The sequence below is a fragment of the Idiotropiscis lumnitzeri genome, chromosome 10, assembly GCF_059441095.1.
Source record: "Idiotropiscis lumnitzeri isolate Australia: NSW breed Sydney's pygmy pipehorse chromosome 10, RoL_Ilum_1.0, whole genome shotgun sequence".
NCBI classification, from domain to species: domain Eukaryota; kingdom Metazoa; phylum Chordata; class Actinopteri; order Syngnathiformes; family Syngnathidae; genus Idiotropiscis; species Idiotropiscis lumnitzeri.
The window spans coordinates 6063379-6087418 of record NC_142400.1 but is presented as its reverse complement, the minus strand read 5'-3'; the positions used below and the strand labels follow the sequence as shown (position 1 = coordinate 6087418).

At 43.4% G+C, this 24040-nt stretch overlaps 1 protein-coding gene across 6 annotated transcripts in view; it reads right to left on the bottom strand.

Moving 5' to 3' along the window:
• The window catches only part of grik5 (glutamate receptor, ionotropic, kainate 5), a 127803-nt gene that overhangs the window by 87077 nt on the left and 16686 nt on the right, over window positions 1-24040 (bottom strand). For all 6 annotated transcript variants that reach the window (XM_088305878.1, XM_088305883.1, XM_088305881.1 and 3 more), the window contains one exon: window positions 21277-22486. The gene's annotated coding sequence lies outside the window, so the exon portion shown is untranslated. The remainder of the gene's footprint in view (window positions 1-21276; window positions 22487-24040) is intronic.

Sequence of the window (24040 nt, the reverse complement as noted above, 5' to 3'; positions counted from 1 at the left end):
CACGACACGCGGTGGCGTGCGCGCCGCACAAGCAGTGGTATGGCTCAGACTCGGACGCTAGAGGCCGGGGCTCGTATCGAGCTGAAGCGGCATATCAGTATTAGGGTGTGCTCAACCTTTTTGTGTCCATGTACCACTTCCGAGGGAGAAATTTTTCCAATCCACTCCATAAACTCCTCACACCGAGGAAACGTAATGTGATCGACTCTACTTGCGTCGCGCGGACCTTATTTGTTGTTTTTCCCTGCAAACACACCACTGCTTCCCCATCTCTGGTATTTAGCTAGCTATTGCCATGGCAACCAAAACCCAGACAGAACCTCTGCTTAGCACCGGCCTTTATTAGAGCGATAAAGCCTTAGAACAGCGCAATTGCATTGAGTGACTGGATCCATGCCCGTGCGGACATTTGCGCATCTCCACATTGCGTTGACAATCGAATATGATATGTACATCGCTGTCATATCACATTTAACGCACCGCTTCTCTCACCAGCAATTCTGCCGCTCGCCGTCTATCTCTCCCGATCTGCTACTGTCTCACCGGAATGCATTTCCCTTTTCCTTTGCTTAAGCCTGGGAGACATGCGTGCACACGCAAACGCGTCCCGGATGTGCTGACACAAGGAGATTCTTCCCCAGACGTCATGAGCCACAAATGCAGGGATGAGCAAATTACAGCACGAGGGCCATACCATGGATGTTTGGTTAGACAAGACTATTAAAAAAAAATAAATTCAAAAGACCCACAAAAGTTAGGAAACTTATTTGTAGCCCAAGAGGCATTAATATTTTGCCAATCTTTGCCAGGCCTAATTCAACATCCCTGAAAAGTTTGCGCAACCACACAAAAAAATAATAATAAGTTAAAAAAAAAAAATAAAAAAAAAATCTATGAAAATAGTTTTTTGGCTCCCAAGTTTTCTTTTCTGGATAAACCAATTTCCTGCTCTCATGTTAACATCGTAATATGTCCCCATCTTACCCACATCATGCCATTAGACAATGCCAAAAAAAAATTTAAAAATTTTCCTTGACACATTCGTCACATAGGCCTACGCACCAAAAATACGCTTCCCTAAGGCGATGGTTGGCTTTCGAAGATTCGCCATCGGTCAAACAAAAGAAGAAGTCATCTTAGAAGTCATCACTGTCCTCCATATGGTGCATTGAAAGGCTTCAAACATGCTATAAAACGACATTTTATGGTAGAAATGTTGCTATTGTAAAATAAAAAAAATAATAAAAAATAAAAATGTTTCACTCCAGGGATAAAATTTTACAAACGTTTCAATTACTATACCAGCATGACACCAAATCTTACACACCTACTTGGTGCTCACTCGTCCTCTGCTTCAGTTATTAAAGCAAATAACAAAAAAATAAATAAAAAAAGAAAAAAAGAAATTAAAAAAAGAAAATTAAAAAAATAATAATAATAAATAAATAAATAAAATTGCCGCCTTCCCTCCCTCGCTTCCAATTGGCACAAAGGTGAAAAAAAGGGAAAGGAGGCAGGCAAGCAGAGGGAAGAAGGCTGGGCCGCTTCTGCCTAGAGGATGTTTTGGGGGGTTGAAAATGTGAAAGGGCGAGGAAGAGGGGAGCACGGTCGTAATGAATTTCAAGACTGCTGAGAAGGATCCCGGTTGGCCTTTTAGGCGAGAGTTGGAATACGCCAGCAAGTCACAGGTCTAAATCTAAGACTAAAATGCATGTTTACGGAATGTGGGAATGAGCCAGAGTACCCGGAGAAAAGCCACACGCACAATCACGGGGAGGACATCCAAACGCCACACCGGATGGACACACCAAAAATACGATCCTCAAACATAAGACCTGAAAGGCCACAAAAAAAAATTGCCACAAAAATGGGCACATCGTCATTTTCGTGCCATTGGTCTATTTCCGAGGTGGGCAACTCCGGTCCTCGAGGGCTGGTATCCTGGATATTTTATTTGTCTCCCTGCTCTAACTCACCTGATTTAAATGATCACGATCATTATCCATCTTCTGCACAAGCAAACTATAATGATGACATATTTTAATAGCACCCCCGTCATCCACACGGTGAAATTGTTCATGCGCGGTAGGATGCGTTAAAAGGAATATAACCCACTGTTTCAAAAAGTTTAATGCCTCTAAAACGTGTTCTGATCTTGACATTGAATAATCCGCAATACCAGTACGATAAGAAATAATCTGTCAAGCAGTGAATCTCGATATACGATGGGAGGACTGTCGCTAAATCTTATATACGATTAACAGATGGCATCACTGCACCGTAAGAACTGCGACTTTCCGGTTGGGAGGTCAAACTTCTGACTTCCTATTTTTCTCAAACGCAGCATTAGAAGGAGAAAGATAAAGGCGGTCGGGGCAACCATCTTAATGACGCTAGCGGCTATAACAATGAGGCGCACGGACTTGTCCATTAACTCAACACTCTCTCATGCGTGTGTCGCCGCGACCTAACGGTCCAATTTAGCCCGCTACGCTCGGATGCTTCCCGGTCCGGAGACGCCGATCCACAAGCAGGTGTGACCGAAGGGCGGGGTAGTGTGGCGAAATAACGGGAGAAAGATGGAGCTGGCGGGAAAGCCAGGAGGGCAGCGGGCCGGGATTGGTTAATTCATCTGTAGGAGAAATTCTGCAAAAAGGAAGTCGGATAGCATCAGTTGGTGAGATACAGCAGGAGATAACCACTGAAGAGGAATGGGAAGGATATTATAAAACAGAGCCCAAAGGAAGCGCCAGCACTGCATTATCACACTGCAAAACACTTATTACTTTGGACAGCCCCTGAGAGAGACAGAAGGTGGAGGGGGCAAAGAGAGTGATTCGGGGACTCTAATGCTCCGTAAATGACAACAATCGGGTGGCGGAAAGTGCTTCGGCTGAATTTGGAGATTGGTCCATTTTAATTGGCCGGTGCAATCGGCGTGTGCAACGAGGAGGATAATGACAATGAAGCGGGACAAAACGACTACACACTCCCCGTTTGTGCTCAAGCTCGCCGCGCAAACCTTCCGCTACCTTTTTATGCAGCCTAGCCGCCTACAATGAGTCGTTAACGCCATTCAACAACGGTGATCAAATGTCATGTCATTAACAGGCCCCATTTGTCACTTTTAGCGGGGCCATTGGGAGTGTAGTGGTTCACATAGGGGATCAATTCCCCAAGCAATGCCCCATTCCTTTATACGGTTTCAGCTAAAACCAGGATTTTTTTTTTCTTTAAGATAGATGAAAGTGAATGAGCTTTCATATCCACCCATCAATTTCTAGACGGCTTATGTAAAAAAAATTATCCCAGGAGGCTTAAGGCCCAGTGTAGACTGCACCACATTGAGGAAAACAAGCATTTAGACTCACATTCATACGTCGCACTGGTGGTCCTGAGTAGATATTTGAACTTTGAACCTCAGGACTCAACCTCAGAAAGACTTGCTAGCAACTTTCAACATGAGCATGGAGTGGAGTTTAACAAACATGCCATGTTGTTTTGTGATAAATTAAAATTAAAATACATTTAATTTAATTTAATTTAAATTAAAATTACACACTGCTGAATTCTGTGGAAAGTCACTGTAGATCAGGAGTGTCAAACCCACGGCCGGAGGACCATTTACGGCCCACAGGATGATATTTTGCGGCCCTCTATACTTGACAATGTCTGCTAGTAGTACATTTTTATTTTTTTTTGCAAAATCACGAATGTGCTACCATAGCTGTCAACCAATACCGGCCGTGAAGAGGATGTTTGGCGATGACAACAGCGAAATTAAAGAAAGGTTATGAAAATGACTAAAAAGAACATGTATTGCAAAAACATGATTTGGGAAAAAATGGATCACGGAAATCCTAATCATAGATATGGGGGCGGGTGGCTTACATTTTTGTCCTTTATTTTGTTCCATTTACATGTAGCAGAACAGCTAAGTGCGGATGCACCATGTTTACAATGGACTCCGGGCTCCCCTAATTGACCTGACTGCTGATCTCAGAACCCTGCTAGGTTTTTTATTCCATGAGCATTTCTTTGCATTCAGGACCTAAGCAATTCGGATGAATGGATGATATACCGATAATGGACAGACGTGGATGGATAGATGAGAACATGAATGAATGATTGACATGCATACACGGCTAAAGGTACACATGGAAGAATAGATATGGTTTAGGAATATTTACATCTCTACATAAATAGTTGGGCTTGTGGATGAATAAACGCAGTAGATGGATGAATACATGAACGCAGGGTTGGGTGGAAGGTCGGTCGGACGGATGGACAGGCGGGCGTCCACAGCAGTCCAGCGTTCAGTGCGATGAGCGGTCAGGCCTTTCAGGCGGCATTTCAAGGCAGCCAAACGGCAAACGTGAAGGGACATCTGTCATTATCACTTAAAACGACTTCACTTGGTGGATGAGCAACAGCGGCACAAAGTCTTCTTTTGGCGCGTTGGCCCGCGAGCGCAACTTTGACTAATAACTCCTGGCCGGGGTGGGCGCTGGTGACGGATGCGCTGGGATGATTTATTTGGCTCTGCTTTTTATTTTTTTTTTGGCTGGCTCAAACGTCACGTGACAAGCCGTTTCAATTCATTATCACCAGTTGAAAAACGTGCATTCATCAGCTGCGCGGAGATGATGAGTGTTTATGAATGTGTGCCCTTGGAGTACGTGAATGCTTTTCAATGCGCGCCAATGTGCTCGCGTGTTGCCGGTGTGTTTGTGTGGAAGGAAGGCTGTATAAAAAGGATTAGCCCGCTATTATGGAGGAGGTGTCTGATGCCTGTAAAGGCCCAAAAAACATTTGCGCCCCTCCCTTCCATCTTCCTTTAAGCCACGTCGCTTAATCGCCACCCCGATCCGCCTCGGAAAGTCTTAAAGGCTGTTAGTGATTCGTATAATGCTTTCAAACCAACACGCAGCTCCGGTATGTATTCAGATTGGAGGCAGAAGGGCTCCAAGCAGGGACGTGCATTCAGGGGGCGGCATATCGTGTAGCTGAAGAAAAAAATAAATAAAAATATATGGTGGCTCCCCGGGATTTAATTGCTTTAATCGATTAAGAGGTGTGCTAGGAGCAACGTTATTATTATTATTATTATTATTATTATTGGCAATAAAAAGTAACAAAATATCTGAAACTAAAATTGAAAAAATTTTTGTGGTTGATGGAATAAAATGAATGCATTAAAAAAAAACTGAGACTATATTAATTACATATATGAGCGTTCAGAGTCCACGTTAAATGTGTTTGTTTTAGTCCTACTCTATAGCCATACAAAAGAAGGAAGGTTGTTTAATTTACCGACGTTTGTCAGATTGATACCAGTAGAAATATTCACCGATACATCTCGTGCTTTATACTTGGCAATAAATTGTGAACAAAGAAAATGCAGGTAATGATTCACGAAATGTCAAATTGCTACAGTATAGCGCCAACTACTGCCATGGAGGACTGCAATGCTGATTTTTTTTTTTTGTGCCTTAAGTATTGCTGACTGGTATCAGAAGCCTCCACAAATACAAATACTTTAACCCATTCAATACCATTGACGGCTAAATACGTCTTTTTTTTTTTACTCAGCTGGTAGTGAATGAGTTAACTTATATTTGCCAAGCCCGACTTCACAAAATACTTGGACTTACTCTCCCCACATACCATTCAAATACATGAAAAAAAATTTCAAATGAATAAAAACACATAAAAAATGAAGCAATGAAAAAACTAATAAAAATTAACAAACCCGTTGTAAATCAAGACTAACCAAAAAATAAAACATATATATTTTTTTGAATAATTAAAAAAAAAGAGTCACAAGGAAAAAAAAAAATAACTAAAATAAAAAACATAAAACTATTATAACCCTGGTTAGGAGGAAGGTTCTTCTACACTCCACCAACAAGCCTGTTAGGGTCACTTGCATGCTCAGACCAGTACCAGCACCAAACTGGGACAGGACCTAAAAAGATTAGAGTCCATACGCTCATGGTGACATATTACACCATAAGATCAAATAGGCATAGGCTCTTATAACATTAACCCTTTGTTCCGCCGAACAAAGCCCCATAATGTAAAGCTCCACCACATAATCTCCGTTCAGCCCGGTGACACACCGCGCGGTGTGATTAGAAGCCCCTCATGCTGAAAGCGCTGGCTGGCCTCCAAGCGAAGCAGGCGGCTGCTTATGAATAAACCTTCAGCATAACGGACCGAACCCGCAACGTGCGACGTTAGACCTCAACTGGGCTTGGCAATAAACCGTCTGAAGATTATTTCTTTTGAAGAATTGTTTACAATGTGCCAAACTGCTGCTGAGATGATTTTACTGCCGCCATAGGGAGCTCTCAAATTTTGGCTTGTAAGTCAAATCAGAAAAAAAAAAAAAAAAAAATTTAAAATAATAATAAAAATATTACAATGGAACGTTTCCATAAGCCTGCAATAAAGTATACATGATCAATGAACCACAAATAGGCTGTTGCATTTTTAAGCCAAGAACCACATGCTGCTTCACCATTACTATCGAATCACATGTACCAGGCTGATCCGGTGGAGTTCCACAAGGGATGCCACCCGACGTTTCTTGGGTGCAGTCTTTTCATCAATCTCGCCTCTTTGTCGCTAATGAGCCTCACACCGCGCTCAGCTCAAAAAAAAAAAAAAAAAAAAAGCAAACATCTATCATGTTTATTCATCATATGCCAATGAGGGTGCCACTTCAAACGAGGGTCCAAGTGTTGCACTCCCTGCCTCCCTCTCTCTCTTCGAGTTACAGTAATGGTACTTTGGCTCCGTCGACGACGACCTGTCTCGCCGCCAGAACTCCAGTTTTTATTTACCGCAAAAGCTCTCACGCAGATCAGCAGCTGCCGGCATGCGCACGCACCTCCGCCGACTTTGGCTCGAGATCAGAGCGAGACCAAACACGAACGGTAGATTTATTTATTTTTTTTTTTTTTCCACTCCATCCCAACTGCACTAGTTACGTCCCCTGGCCTGTGTGTGTGTGTGTGTGTGTGCGCGCGCGCGCGTTGAAAGAGGTCAAAGGTGTTCTGTGCTTCCTATCTCCCCCCCGACTAATCTATGTATTGAGGGTCCCCCGCAGAAGAAGACCACAGAGGCCCCGAGTCGACTTTGCCATTGGAGTTGCTCCGCCGTTGGGAGAGAGAGCACCGGTTGCACCTAAGCCTGCTAGATTAGCCAACAGCCAGAGGAGTTTACACCTTTTCTGCTGAGCTATCGCTTCTTATCGCCTCTCCCGCACACCGCCACCTCAGCCCCCCACATCCACTCTGCTTTTACATCCACTCGCGGGGAAAGCCTCGGAGGACGCACACATCCGCTCATTAGCATCTTTCTGACTTTGGTTTCCTTATAAAATGGATTATTGTACAATGGCGATTTAATATTAAAAAGCCTTGGTAGGAAAGTAAATCAGTGTGAATTAGTAATGGTGTGGCCTGGTTTGGAAAGGAAAACACTGCATAAATCGTATCTTTTGGGACTTGATAGTTAATAGTCATCGGTTGTAAAAGAGAATGGCGGGAATCCCGGATACCGGCATGACGATAGTTGTATCGACCCAGTGGAACCCAGCAACGGATTCAACCTAAGACTTTCGTCCGGCCTGTAAAATCTGCCCATTTTCTTGTCCACCGTTACGGAAGTTAACACCTGACCAATCGAGACCACCAAATCAAACTATTAAGCCAACGGGCCACAACCGCCGGTCCACGGGCCATTTGGTACTGTGTGGCGCAGCGACAATAAATAAATAAATTCGCATTTGCCAGCCCCCCCACATCTCTTTGAAAAGGGCAAAATGTGTAGAGCCCGTCAGTCAAACCTTTTTTTTCCTCCACTTTGGTTTAAAAGTTGAAGGAAACTAAAAGTAACAGTCGGAAGTAAACAATGACCGAACATGCAGTTGAACACGCAGCCGATGGGCATCGTCGACTTGGCGTCATCTTCCGAAAAAAAAAAAAAAGCTATTTCGAGGAGACGTTTGGCTTGTGTGGCAGCATCAGAGACGACAATCTTGTGGAATAATTTGGTGATGATGTGGAAAGCATGAAAATGCGAGAGGAGTTTGCTCATGTCGAATTAGCAGATTAGCTGCTAGCAACTAGCGTGCAACCACACGACCAAAGGTGTATTCATTACATCTTCTTCTACATTTGTTGGGCTGCTCTCTTTACGGTATGATGTCACGCTTATCACGGTTCACAGATCCGAGCAGTACAGTGACCAACTAAACTAACCTTAAACGAACAATGTACTCCTCAAAGTGGCACATCATCGTTCCGCAATTCCGCATGGCCTGCTCAGGTTTGTGTTTCCACCACAGGTTGGTGAAAAATTAAACCAAAGGACTCGAGTGACTGAGTACTGAAAAGTCAGATAGCCTGGATAGAGATTATAGGGTTTGTTACAAAATTCATTGTTAACAGTAGCGCTTGTGACTAGCATCCGTTCCAAAATATCCAACCGCAACCGTGACTTTCCCGAAGGACCCTCCTGATGCTCGAAAAGCGTTTAGCCGACACAGAAACGGGGAACAAAATACGGTCTCCAACCTAATCGGTGTGCTATGATGACATCACACCGGTCATGGTTCACTGATCCGAACTGTACCATGACAAACTCACCTGTTCCGCTTTGTGGAAGCGTGACAGACATGCACGCTGGCCGACTATGCAATGACGCTCGCGGCAAGATTAGGTTGGTAAAAAGGAAACGGAAAGCAGAGATAGCATTTAGATAAATGGTCCGAATGCACGCGGTCGGCCAATCAAATACATTAGAATCTGCCGAGCGGCGCGTGGATGGCCCGCCGGGCCAGAAAGTCCAAATGAAAACACAAGCAGCATGTATACAGCTGACATACACCATCAGTCAAAGAGCGCCGGCGGCCACCATGATTACATGCTGTATGTAAATCCATCGCGCAATAAGGCAGGTTGTCCCTTTACGACGAGCTGCAGTTATTGTCGTCGACGGGGATATCTCCCCAGAGTGCCCGGCGGCCAACGAATCATTATGTTGCGGCGAGGCGAGCGGGTGGAATTGGAAAAAAAAAGGAGATGATGTGATCTTCAAGCGGGCACAGAGGACAGCTTTGTGTTTTGTCCTCGTTTGTTGACGCCAGAGAAAGGTTGACGCGGTCGAGTCAACGCTGAATCTTCCGCGCCTTTGTGAAATTGCGGCAAGTTTTTTTTTTTTTCTTTTTTCTCCTTCATGCGAACAGACAAAAACAACAAGGGCAGGTATTTACGTTTGTGGTGTAGCAGTCGAGACGGTTAACATCGTGAGGCGTCGAACAGGCGAGAAAGCAGTTGCGAGCGGTCATAAATGCACCTCGTCAAGTTTCAAATTGTTGGAATAATAATTCCGCGGGAAAATAAACGATCGGCATCCTTTTTGAGTATGAAGAGGCCGAAGCACGACTTCAATACAAAACTACAAAAAAACAAAAAATACAATTATATTGGTCATTCCAGCAGTAGGTTGGTCAGATGAAGAATATAAAAACCATTAAAATTGATATTTACACCACACAATCTAAAACAGATTTTGATAGAAAACGTGCTTTCATGAAATGCGTCGCTGGAAAACACTTTTTAATCGCTCCGGAATAAAAATAAAAAAAATAAAATAAAATAAAAAATAAAAAAAGGACGAGCAGTTTCATTGGACGGCGGCGTTATGTTCTCAATTCTTTTTATTTCCATAAAAATGCCTTATAAAGCAAAGCACCATTAAGTACCGACTGCATAGCGGAGGCCGCGCGCAGGCAGGCATTTTCGTAATCTGAACGAAAGCAGAGCTAAACGAAGGGTGGAGAAATGGAAACTGGCTTAGTCAACTGCAGAGGTTTTAAAAAAATAAAAAATTTTATTAAATAAATAAATAAAAACAAGGGCAAATTAATTCCGACATTCCCTTGGGTGTTAAAGTATGCAAGTGTTTGCCTGTTACCTTTATGAGGTAATAATTACTGCTCGTTTCCGCTGGATGTAAGAGTTACGAATCCGTTATTCGGGGCTTTAACTATAATGAAATGAAGTGCCGCAACACCTGCTACGTAATACCAACAATCTACACCAAATACCCAATTTGCTGGCTAATACCCGATGCTTAGCAGCTCTCGAGATCAGACAAAATGTGCCGACTTTTGCATTAGTGGTTACTTTTCTCTTATAGTTTTTTGTGTGTGGGGGAGGAGGCGCAACTTGTAGACTAAATCGGCCCGATTTTGCCTGCGTGGCTCATCAGAGGGCAGGCGGTCCTGGTCTGAATCAAAAAAAAAAAAAAAAAAGTCGGCAATCATCCTCACCTCTCAGCAGGACGACATCATTGGTGGCGGCTCTCACACACAGTTGACAAGCTCACGCAAAAAGATCTCCGATGGGTTTTGTTGACACGTGTAATTCAGTGGCGGTATAAAAGTGGCTCACTCGTCTTGACACGGGTGTCGGGCGGAGAATTGTTAAGAATATATGTAAACACGGCACGCTGGAAAGCTCTTGGGAAACAAGGCGCTTATGATTGTGCAAACACTTGAAGTAAGCAGGCGACGATACATTTGCTAAATCGGTGAGAAAAACCACATGTGAAATAATAGAATTGGTTGGCAGTTTGATAGGCAAGATAGGCAGGGGTGGGCAAACTACGGCTCGGGGGCCACAAGTGGCCCATTAAAAGTTTTAATCCGGCCCGCCGAACTTGGAAAAAAAATTAAATAAATAAACCTTGTTAAAGTTTTATTTTCCAAATACTGTGATGTGTCAAAGATATATTGTTGTAATGCTTTTATGCCCTTTTTTTCCCTTGTCTTCTAAACACCACTGTCAGCAAACCACTCAGACCAGGGGTGGGCAAACCTTTTGATTGGAGGGCCACAATGGGTTCTAAAATTTGACAGAGGGGCCGGACCAGGAGCAGATGGATGGAGTGTTTTGGTAACCTCACCTCACCTTTTTCAAGTTTGGTGGACTGGATTAAAATGTTTCATGGCCCCCATGTGGCCCCCGGGCCGTAGTTTGCCCACCCCTGCCTTCAACATTCAGGGCTTGAAGATTAAACCCTACGTTAGGTGATCTGGAAATCCCAGATTGCTTGACTAGTTTGCGCTCTGTCCTGATTTAAAGTTGCCCCCCACCCCCCAAAAAAAAAAAAAGAAAAATGGCCGGTATCCCAATGCGGCGTGGCCATTTGGACGGAGGCGGCCGAGATGAATGTGACTCACGCGCTAATATCAGTGATTGACGGAGCCCGTTGCAGCATCTTGACTCACACTCCAAAAATACCAAAAACATTGAGCAATGTCGGGCAAAAGCACAGAGAGAGTGATGCAATTTGGCAGCAAAAATACATATCACACACAAAAACCGAGTGAAGAATGAAATAAAAACGCTGCAAAGGATATCGAGCTACGTAATAGCTAGTTTAATGAGGGATGCTGCCTGAGCCAGACTGACTTATCTTAAATTGACTTAATACCGTCTTATTTATTCAAGTATGGCACAATAATTCTCAGGTGGCTGCTTTCATTACCAGCCCGAGAGGACATTAAGGTTTATGCCGGCGCACTTTTATTGTCAATATCACAGCTGCAATGAAATTCCGACGCAATGTGCTAGGAGGCGTACAAATACAGTACGAAGAACTAGGTCAGTAAGTAGGACGGCAAGGTAAGTTGGCGGATGGGTTGATAGGATAAGTCGCTTGGTTGGCGTGTAATTTGATTGGCAGGAAGGGTAGTCGGTTAAAAAAAAGTGCTGGACGTAAGTGGTCAGCCAGTTGCTAGGTTATGAGTTAGAAATTGGCTTGATATTGCCACCCTGAAATTTACAAATGTAATGGGGTCGGGGGGGGGGGAATAAATAATTCCCGCCATCCACAGCCAGTAGCGTCACAGAAGACACAGGAAGTCTGCATTCCCGCTTAAATAGTGTGCTCCCCCCACCCCTCCACCATCCTTCTTGATGACCTTGATGATTATTCAAATTAGCCCCAGTGTTTTGGAAACAGAAGGTTGAAAATGCAGAATGGCTCCCTCAGACACATTTTCAGAAATAGGCAGATAAACTAAAGATTTACTTGCTTGTTTAATTTCACACTTGATGGCTGGGCAAGCACTCCAGAAAGCCATCAATTTGGGGACAAGCAATTCAGAAGTCAATTTCCCATGATGTGTCCCCCTTTAAATGCGTTTTTCTTTTTTTTTGGGGTGTTCGGGAGCATTTCCATTTTATTTGGAGCAGCATTGAATTCTCAAACCACAATAATGAAGATTCATGGTCATTGCGGGCAATGGAAGTCTGTAAACGTGATTTAATATGACAAAAGTGATTTTAGTCACTTCAACAAAATAAAACATGTCTCTAAAAGAAAGGTCTTGTTTCTGCTCCATTTTTGACATTAAATATGTTATTGCTATTCATATCAACTCTGACTGGATACACTATAACGTAGTACGCTGCTTAACAAATGTAAGATTCAAATCACATCTCACATCAATATCGGCAATATTTTGGGGGTTTCTGTATCGTTAATACAGGAGTATTAAGAATCACGTTAAATCATTTTACATGCCAGCGATTTGATACCAGTTTTACTGATCTTTTAAGACCCACAAAATGTTGTGTTCTGTCACAATAGAACCAATACAAGCTTGGCTTTCACCAGAAAAAGTTTCTACATTTTTTTTTCCCCCACCCACATTCTTTCATAATCAACAGTAGAACATGGGTAAGTATAAAAAAATAAATAAATAAATAAATAAATAAAACACCCGGATTCTCTGGAGAAAAAAAAATATTATTATTATTATTTATATGATTATTTATTACATTACTAATATTTTTTGCCTTTGTGACTTAAATTTGGATTTTACTGTACACACCAGTGGTCCCCCCCCCCAACCTTTCGTCATGGAAAAACATACTTTATAAATATATACACATTTGCGGCCGTAAACGTATCACGGGTAAGAGTACAACCCAAAGAGTTCCGCACACCAGCCGACAGATGTTTAAAAGTCTGCTAACTCCTGGTAGCACAACAGGGAAACTTCAACTGTGACGCCATTGTCGCACAGCAACAAACAGCCACGGGGACAAGGAAACATGACTCAGAAAGGACAAACGCAGAAATCGCAGTCGGGTACAAAAGGACGAGGTGATTACCAGGAAAGCGACGAGGCGGGCCGGTCAGAGGCAGGCAGAGTCGACAACGGGGGATCAATCCAAAGAAGAGCGCGAGAAAGTCTTGCTTGAGAGCGAAAGAGCAATTTGGCAATGAGCGAGGTTTAAATAGTGGCGGATTGCTAATTTGAAGCACCTGTGCGCCCAGGGGAGCAGGGTGGCTAATTAGGTGGGCGTGGCTAAATGGCACCGTTTGGATTGTAGTCGACTTGTATTTAGTTAAAAAGGGGTAGAATAGTTTGGGATTTTAGTTTTTATTTCATTTGAATTATTTTTTTAATGCTTCATTTTAGTTTCTATTACTTTGAGTGTTTTTTTTTTTTAATAATGAGTATTTGACAAATGCAAGATTTAAAGAGCATCAATCAGACTGAATCGAGGAAAGAGGATTTTTTTTTTTTTTAATTTGTTGCGCTTATTTTCTTATTTTTCCAAAACGTTCGAAAAGGATTTCGGTATTTATGCTATTAGGCTAAAGATTTCAAGTTAAACCAAAATAGTATTCCTCAAATCCTGTCCTCACATGTTCAGATAACACCACTTTGAGAAAATTAAAAAGAAAGGGATTCTTCAAACTGTTTGACATTTGACCCCGTAAAACAAAAGCGAATCAAACTCAAACACCAAAATGTTCAAGTTTACCATTTAATTTAATCTCACGAGGGTCAGCTAGCTTAATGCTAACATAAAGTCAAACGTCATAGACGGGCTAACGTAAAATAGCATAAAGTTCCGATATTTAGGCACAAACGCGATATCGGAAACACCACAGACACCGCATGTGTGGTATTCTATTCCGGATCAATTACAACGAGTCGGGAATGCAAAGAGTGTGGTCGTATGTGATCAAAGTGTGAGGCTGCTCTCGAGTTTCTCCTCCGTCTGTAGCATCCCCTGCGGGGCCGTAAGGTTTGATCACTGATTACATTATTGCGGCCCCCCCTGCTGAGACGCCATTTGACGGTGACATGCTTTGCTTTGCATATAATGCTGATTGGATTAAAAGCAGCACTCTTTCACCTTGGGATCTGTTTCTTCCCCTCTTTTCCTGATGCATCTCCTGGATGCGCATGCGCTCAGAAGATTGTTTTGTATACTTGTGTATCAATGCAAAATATAAATTAAGCTGCTGTGCCTTACTCTTGATTGCTGAGTAATCAATTTCAAGCTATAATCGTCAAGTCGATATATTGACTAGTCAACATGTTGACTAGTCAATTCAATCCCCGCTGGGTTGTTTTACAAAAAGGCGCTTGATTCTACTGTCATAGATCAAAGACGAAAGTGTCTTACCCTGATATTTATTTTGGGTCATTTTTTTTTGTTTTTTAACCTTGACGGAGGACTGTTCTCCGCCGTGTGCTATTCTCATTCCCCATTGCATTCTCAAATGCAAATGGCCAACCCCCGGTGGTCCGACACAGCAGCTGCGACCGCCGACGACACAAGCAAACAAGCCTCTGGACAGCATGGAGAAATCCACACAGACTTGAGCCGTAGTGAAGCAACACGCGAGGCTACCCAGAATGCCTTTTGCCTGCCTCGCCACGCTCGCCGGCGACCCCTGAGTGACCTCCAATCACACAGCGGTGACGCGGCCGGGTCAGGGAGCCTCGTACCCCGTCTAGGATTGCGATGACGCAAAACGGGGCGCTGTCAAGTGTCGTCGCGGGTGTCGCTGACACGGTGTTAAACGCGACCACGCGGACACGACCGACGTGACAATGCGTCCGTCCGCAAAAATGATCGCACTCGGCGCACGCTACACGCGTTGCTTTTATCTTCTCACCATTCAATCTTAATGAGTCCATTAACCGAGAGGCCATTAGCGGCCTTTTCTTTATGAGCGACCAAACAGCTCAGCCGAGAGAACGTTTAAAGAAAAAAATAAAGTGTCCATTGAAGTCCGTTTTTTTTTTCCCTTCACTGTGGTCACTCTCACATATACACTTGCTAAATACCCCCCCCCCCCAAACCCCCGGAACCCTTCCCACCTACCCCGAGGGCCCGAAAGCAAGCAGGAGTGGACAAACAGCTAAGCAAATAGGGCTATATTTTTTGCTCCATTAGGCAATGATGAGCCAAGCTTAAGTGCAAGCTGGTCAAGCACCTGAGGATTGAAGGCGGTAAGCGAGGAAGCTCAAACATGGCGCTCGCTCGCCGCAGCTTGCCAACTGCTCCCGAAAGCCGCCCGGGTGAGCTTTACCAAGATGAGGCCGGACAAAATGCATCAAGGGACGCGGACTACAAAGTGGACGGATGCTGGGAGAAGCTGTCACTAAGCTAAAAACGCTAAAAATACAGTCCGCAGTGACCCCCCCCCCCCCATGTTGTTTGCCATGTTTTTTTTTTTTTGCTTCCGTTCAGTTAATGTTGTCCTGGTGATTGCGCCTCAGCCACTGGCGTAATACCGACAAAGACAAGAATAAGTTCCACAACAGACGCAGTAACTTCATGTTTATGAAGGGAAGGATGAAGAATAGATGGCTGTGAGTGTTGTTATATTGTCTGTCCACTTGTGTTGCTGCAGTTTTTTTGCTTAAACACTGCCACACAATTGTTGTTTGACGGCCCAATTCTAACATTTTTAGCTATATTTGTATTGTATTTATATTCTGTGAGAAGTTGAGATGCAGACATCCAGGTACAACACAGCCATCTGTCTGTCTGTATGCCTTATACTAGTTCCAGATGGCCAAGATGGCAGCAGCAGTATGGAGAATTTAATTGATGCAAATATCACAAATACGTTTTTTTAATTAAATTTAATTGTCATTACTTTATTTAGAAAAAATTTTTAAAAAAAGTACGACATTTTATTTTTCGACTGCTATTTTGTTACTATGAAAACAGAAAAAAATTTAAAAATATATATTTTTCATTCACTTCAAAGGGAATAAAAGGTGATTTGAGTTACGAGCGTGCCAAATTGTGATTTGAGCCGACGAGCGCGGTGGAGCGAAGGTTCGTCTCTCCGCATCCGAATGACGACGTGAGCTGCTCATTAATGGTCCAAACAATGCAAAGCTCCATGTAAACAATTCAGTTTTTTGCAAGTGACAAGAACAAAAGGTGTCAAGGAGACCTTCCGATATTTGATTTGTGGGAATTACGGGGGACAAAGGGACGCTATAAAATCATCATAAAAGACTTACGAATGAAGAAGACACAAATCAGAAAATGACATCGTCACGTCTTGCTTTATGACTTGAGCTTTGCAAGGATTACATAAATTGAGCCGGGCCGATGCATGTGTCTCCAGACATGGTGGAGCGTGGATAAAACGGGAGTGGGGTGTTTAATTTCACACTTTATGTGAGGGCGGACACTCCAGAGAGTCCAAAAAATATTTGTATACAGTTGACTCCCGCTTTTCGCAGGGGACAGGGGCGTTGCCGGCCCGCGAATAGCAAAAATCCACGTTTTGCTGAAGGCCATTGAAATACATTAGAAGTTTTTTTTCTTGCCGTGGTATCGGTTGCCACTCAGTGACTGTGGTCTGCGTGGGCATTTCGACTGGCTGGCGACTGGTTCAGAGTTTAGTGATGGTAAAGATGAAAAAAAAAAAAATTATTGAAAAAATAAAATAAAATACATGTGAATAAGCTAATCCACAGTTGCCGAACTCTGACAATTCGATGAGCTACATGGCAGAAATTGAAATTCAATTTTCCATAATATTTCTCCTTTAAAAAGAGGCCTTGCGCTTCAGTCTTGTCGTTACGTACACGTCCCGCGCGGTTTTTTTCTACCATTTTACAGAACTAATCGTCAGCTCAGCAGGTGAGCGTTTCCTCCTGCTGGGTGGCGAGCACGAGAGCCTTCGCGGGGGGAGCGCGGGGGGGGATCACGGTGGGGAACAAGTCCCGATATTAGCTCCAGCGGGTTCCGCGTGCTTTCTTTTTGCAGGACCCAGGGCGGATCTTTCTGCTTGCCCTCGCTGCTCCCGATGTGTCGGAGGAGCATTCATCAAATACTGTGCGATTCCACTTTTTTTTTTTTTTACTAGACAGCAAGGTCAAAGCGTTTGTGAGGCATACTAGACTGTAAGATGGATGTGGTGCCATTTTCATACAGCAAATGAAAAAAAAAAAAAAAAAGAGGTTGAGCGCCAAACGTTTAGGTAAGACAACAGATCGGGACAATACTTTTTTCAAATCAAATTTCTTCCTCAAGAGCAATGTCATAAATTATACCAAAAGAAAAGTGCAAATCAATCACTAGTCCTCATAAACCTGCTCTTGAAATAAGGACGATGACTAGCTCGCTAGCGCTGCCGCCGCGTAAATCAGCAGAATAGCTTCGATTGTCTTTCGCGGAGTGAGAGTCATGCGTTTGTTGCTAGGGCGGAATTTGAAGGAGCTCAATCGTGATGAAATTTTGAAAATGGCATAGAGCTCCCACAAAGCGAGGGAGCGAAACAATGATTTCCATTATGAAGCAAAGCGCGCTGCGTTGTTTTGACCTCACAAATGCTCATGGATAGACAGACAGACTGATAAAGTTTATCGGTTTCAATCAAGAAGCCAGAGACATGCCCAATTTTTACAACTGCATGAGTGCTCTGTCTTAGTTACAGTAAGTATTCCCACCCACGGACCTCTGTCAAACGAAATATTCCCTCACCCGGAATAAACGGATGCATTCAATTTTCTACCATTATATTACATTAACGATCGATTCCTCACAACGGAAATTCCCAACCCGGAAGCCGTAGAAGAATGCTCATGACCGTGGAAGTGAGAGGGAAAGGCATCCGATTAAGCGATGCGGCATACAAAGTAAAAAAAACAAAAAAAACAACAAGGAATCAATTGTGGCTCAGTACGATTTTGGCAGTTTACCTGCTCAGAGGAAATTGCTTGTGGCTTGACGGACGAAGTACAGCGGCGTAAATTAACGAGTCCTGGAATACTTTAACTGTTGTTTTGTTAAAAACCTCCCGCTAACTGGACCGCTAATTAGAGAGAAGGCTAGCTCAATAGCGCCATCTATAGGCATAGAGGACTTCGAAGCGTTCCCGCAGTTGCACTACGTCAGCTGAGCAATGTCGTCTTGAGAGGTCAGGGAGGGGAGGTAAAATAAATTAGCGTGAGTGAGTGGAAGAAAAAGCTAAAAAAAATATATATATATGTATATATATTATGTATTTTGTTAATATACTTGCACGTTCATACCGTAGTCGTTTTCCATATAAGGAAATTCTGTTATACGAAAAGATTGGACAATGCAAACATGAGTCCATACTACAGAATACTTACTGTATAATATTGGCCACTTGTTGTTCGCCAGACCTTACAGTGCTAAATCGTCACTGCCTTATTGTTACAAAAAAAACACATCCACAAACAATAAGCAAATTATTTATCTATATTGAGTATAAAATATAAATAAGAAATGCAGAAAATGTGAGAGCTTCTACTTTTCTTCACATGAGTTGTTATTATTCTGTTCCACAACACCCCAACAATAAGTGAAACCCGGGATACAGACATACCATAATTAAATACCGTGTTCAAGTAAAAACACACATTAATGAAACAAATACATAATATGAGAGAGAGCATGAGTAATGGCTCCGGCCCAGATTATGGAATCCCGTTTTTTTTTTCCCCCCAAGCTAACAAACATAGCATATCATCTTGCAATACACATCAATAATCCTGTTCAAACATTTAAATTGTAAAAGAAATCTACAGCGGTCACTTTCCATAGGCCTAAAATGCAGGATTGAAGAGGATTTCGCGTTCAATATGCTTCAACAAAAAAACGAGCGGTAAAATAATGCAAAACTAAAGTGTGACACCATCTAGTGGTCAACAGTGAAAACACACCTAATATAAACAGGAGGCAGAACAAAAAAAAAAGAGTCACAAACTGAACAAAAAAAAAAACAACCTCAGAACCTTGAACCCACGATGGACGGTTGATCACTGCACTTCATTTCTCAACATGGAGGCCATGTTGTGACGCCAATCATGTCTTTGATGCCAACAAACAACCCCCGCCCCCTCCCGACCCCCCTTTTTATCCGCGTCAAAACAGAGGCTGTTGGGCAAGCAGTGTGTTATCAATGTGCAGCTGCAGTAATCGTATTATTTAGTAATCTCACTTGTGAAGGGCTGACCAGCAGTGCGAACAAAGCGAGGCCTCGCTCAAGCCATCACACGGATGCCATGGATGGAAGGTCTTTTGCTGCTCTAGGGCCCCTCTAATACAGTACACAACACACACACACACACACACACACACACACACACACTGCATCTTTTTCTCTCTCGCTCTCTCCCAACCTTTCCGTCACCGTGACGCTCCGAGCTGGAAGCCGGCGTAATGGCGTTATTCGCAGCTCATTGGTCTGTTTGATGGGAGTATCTCGATTGAGCGTCTCCCGGGGTACAGTGGTCGGGAGGGGGGAGGGAGGAGCTCCAGGGGTTATGCGACTGTGACAGTGTATAAAGATGTGCATGTGTCCCAGGAGATAGATGGGTCGACGTCATGTTACGGGGGGTGTTGTTTGGGGGGGGGGGGTCTCGCATCAGATGCGACAGGAGACGAAAGGAGGCGGAAGCAATGCGCAACGCTCTTGGGCGTGAAATGGAGGCGGTAAAGTACGAGTCAGGGAATCGGGAGTCGTTCTCATTAGCTGGTTCATCTTCTATCCTCCGTGACAGAAAAGTAAAAAAAAAAAAGAAATGCTCGGGGAGGGGGGGGGGTGCCACTAATTAGTTCATATTAACCTCAGGACCAATATGAAGGCTAAAGGCTAATTCAAGATCCCAATAAGCTGAAATAAAACAGATGTTGTAAACATTGCTGCCATTATTCTCACATCACAATAATAATTTGACCAAGTCATGCTACTTTAAGCCAGAAACACGAGTATCACGTAATAAAGGCCCACCAATAACGGCATACGCACTTTTTAAACATATTTAAAAAATATTTAATAAATCGCTAAATAGCACATCAACAGTGCCCTTTGCTCCATTAACGGCTGGACTATAAGTTGGTACAAAAAATAGAATGCACTGATACCACAATTGATGGTGCAGATACTGTACATCGCTACTCATGCTTTTAAAATTGCACCAATACTACGACATCGATACCACGTCAGTCAACTGCAAATTATGCTGCTTTAATTGACAAGTTGTTACTCTCAGTAGTGTTTTATTGGAATCAAATTCAGAGCAAAGCTTTGAACAGTATTTGGTAAATTGAAAGATGTAATTGTATCGCCAAGTATTACAAAATTGGTATCGGCGAGTACTGATATGTAATGCTTGTACTTGCTTCTGCAACATCCCAAGTAAGAATCCATGAAAACAATTGTTCGGTAAAAAAGAATGTATTCCGACAATTTAGTGAGGATTTGCGCAAAATAATTGATTTTACAAAAACTCTCCATATAACACGGGAAACCGCTTCACTCAAGTCAGACCTTTTCTGCTGGCCTAAACAACAACAGAAGCACTCACCTACAATTAAATCCTAAATAATAATATCTTCATTTTTTTGCAGTTCTCTTGGGGTCAGATTCTGTGTGAGAATGTTGGATTTTAATTATTTATTTTTTTGGGCCAATCAGATATCAGCCTCTATGTGTTGCCATGCCCATCTAATCTGCCCAGGCACTTCCGCATTTCCTGCCCTCCGATTGGTTGGTCAGAGCCCAACTTGTTCCAACCAAAACACGTTTGTTGCATTGCGCACACTTCAACACGTTTAATATTCAGCATGTCTGGTTGAGCATGATGTTTTCTACTTAACTGTTTTTACGATTTTGTCTTGGTATAAGATACATATTGGTTGTGAAAAGCTCCAGACTGCATCATCTTTTGCGATGATGGGTCCTAGAATTGCAGTGTGAACGTGGCGGAATTAGAAATTAATGTTGGGTTGGTCACTACTGAATAGGCTACTAGCTCAGGGCTTACATATTTTAGAATATCAAACAAAACGCTGGAAGGGCTTAAAAACCCCTGCTGCCCCCCCGAAAAAAACACACATAAGCTGAAAGAACACCAAAAAGGGGAATAGGAATGTTGTTACTCACAGAAGGAATGAAGACGGCAATCAGAAGCTCTGCAGCAGGAGAAAAAGGGGGGAGAACTGGCACCGAGATCTGAGACCTGCAGGCTTTGGAGCGCTTCAGCCGAGGGGGTCGGCCTTGGGGGAGCCACAGGGTTGCATGGTGTGTCACTTATTAGCCGGGCTGATGGAGGCGAGGTGATTGGGACACACTTGAGGAATCCACGGGACTTTCGGTGTTTATTGTGCCTTGGTAACAAAATAATAATCCTTCGGGTCAGATAGATGACGGGGCGTGGGTTTTTTTTTCGGTTGGGTCGTGACACCAAAGAGAGAGGAAAGGGGCTGATTGAAGGTGCTGGGGGGGGGGACATAAAAGAGTAAACGGCAAGCAGACGAAGAGGAGCGTTCGGCACACCTGCTCTCTTTCGTGCCTTGCACCTGTTCTATTAGCGCGCAGGGCCTGCTGCAAAAAAAACAGGGCCACCGTCGCCTCGCCCCTCCCCTCCTCGCTGTCCCCCTTTTTTTTTTTTTTTCTCCTCCACCTCTCACACGCCGCTCGGAATGACAATGAGTCGCATGCCTCGCTTGTCCGTCCGTCTAGCGAGTCATCTTTCCAGCGGCAGATTTCTAAACCCTCCCGTTGTCTCGCCGCTCCATGACACTCGGAAACAAGAAGCTTTTAACAACCCTGGTTAATTTGTTTCACTCCCTTTTTTTTTTTCTACCTGCTTGTTATCTACGGTGGACAGTCTACTCCATCAGGATGAAAAAGAATTGCTCTGTGCTTTATCTCGCTCAAAAGAAAACTACAGGGGAAGAGGAAAAAGGGAGGGGGGGCGGGATAAAATTGTTCCTTATAAAAATGAGCTCTCCTCCTGGCCTGACAAGCGAATGGGGACACAAAGTCTTTTCGGGAGGACGAGGAGGAGGTGTGGATTTTCAATTACTGGTTGTGGAAGAGCGGGTCCGCGGCCAATTGTTGCAATCTCAACAGGATATCCGGAGGATGGTTCCGGACATGTCCGAGGGCTTTGCCGCCTCGCTGGGGCATCACTGCGGCCTATTTGCTCTGTGATGATCCCCGACAAGCCGAATTTTCTGCTCAACGGGTCGATGGCTCCGGCCGGATGATGGACTCTTCCGAGGGGCCTTCCCGACTATGCTGGTACCAGTTTAGTGAGCCGTCGCTCGGGGGTGCACGCTGCCTCTGCACGCCGTGTCCACCTTCACATCTAGAAGAGACGCACAGATGGAGAGTAGAAAATGTTAGAACGCTCACTTGGTTCCTGGGCACCACAGTCGCGCTTGTCTGTCAACCAAATTGCAGTGCGGCACGCACCCCCGCCTGGAGGTGCTTTCATGGCCTTCAGGGAATTTAAAAGCACTTCATCTTTTCTCTCCTTTCATGAACAGCATTTGGGAACAGAAATCCAAAGGCCTTTGTTACATCTCTATTTTGGAGTCTCCAGTTGCGCCAAAATACTGCTGCTCGCCTCCTAACCGGAGCTTAAAGGAGGGAGCACATAACTCGAATTCTCACATTCTGGCCTCCCATTATGGGTATTTTACAGTTCCTTTTAAGATTATTTTATTTGTATTCAAATGCTTCACTTCACTACAGCGCACACACTTATATGGCTAGAAGTCAACTAAATGCTAATCACAAACGTGTGCTACAGGTTGAAACAATTTTTACATGGATTTTGTTTTCCCCAAAGTGTGGATTTTTTTTTTGGACTCATCCAATCACGGGACTGCTTAACAAGTGGTGTGTGTGAACTCCAGGGGGTGCATGAGATTAAAAATGTAATTGCAGTCCAGTATTGTATTTAATTTACATTTTTGCCTCTCGATTGTGTTTCTTTTTGCAACTGCCTTGATTGGATGCAAACTTTTTACATTGTTTAAGGTGTCGAAATTGGTCACCAGGGGTGTGCCGGTGCTGCCCTGCGTGCTCACGTCCACCTTGGATGGATGGAGAAGTGTATGAAAGGTTAGCAGGCTGACATTTTGTGTCACTCTGCTTTATCATGAGTGTCAGTCAGCCTGTCTGCTCTGCCCTTGTCACCCCAACACGTTTCCTCCTCCTCATGTCGCCACTCGCTTAAATCATCTCACTTCGGAAACACTCCATCCTGTCAATTCCTTCTTTTAATGTCTCGGACTGATTTGATATGTTCACACCTAATAATTACACTTCTTGTCTTTCATTCGCAGCCACTCGGTTGCTTGGCACCCTCAACGGCACAGAGAAATATATTACAAATGTTTTGAAAGTGTTTTTTTTTTTTTCTTCTGTCACGAAACACCATTTTAGTGTGAAAAAAAATGTTGTTAAAAGAACAAAAAAAAAGGTGAATGATGTCACAACTGAAAGGGGAAAAAAAAAATGAAAATGCAGTTTTAGTATAACAGTGAAACTTTGACGATAGACTCAGCTGAATATTTTACAGCATATGTGTGTAAGAGGGGGTGCGCCAACTGGGGATGTTGAATCTGATGCATGGTATTAAACATTTGGCAACGATTTATGTAATGAAGGCATTACCCAACTGGGGTATGGGCGCACCCCTAGGGGTGCGTAATCGTCCTTCAGGAAGTATAAAGAGGATTTGTTTTGACATTTTGAGGAGGTGTGTGTGGGAGATGTGTGTTTTCAGCTTTCAGAGGGAGTTCAAAATAGTTTTTGCCGCTAAGATAAAAGCGTGTCCTGTATGGAATTTCTACCATTAAGACTGATTGTTTAAAAAATAAATAAATGAAAAAAATTTTTTTGCAGTTTGTAG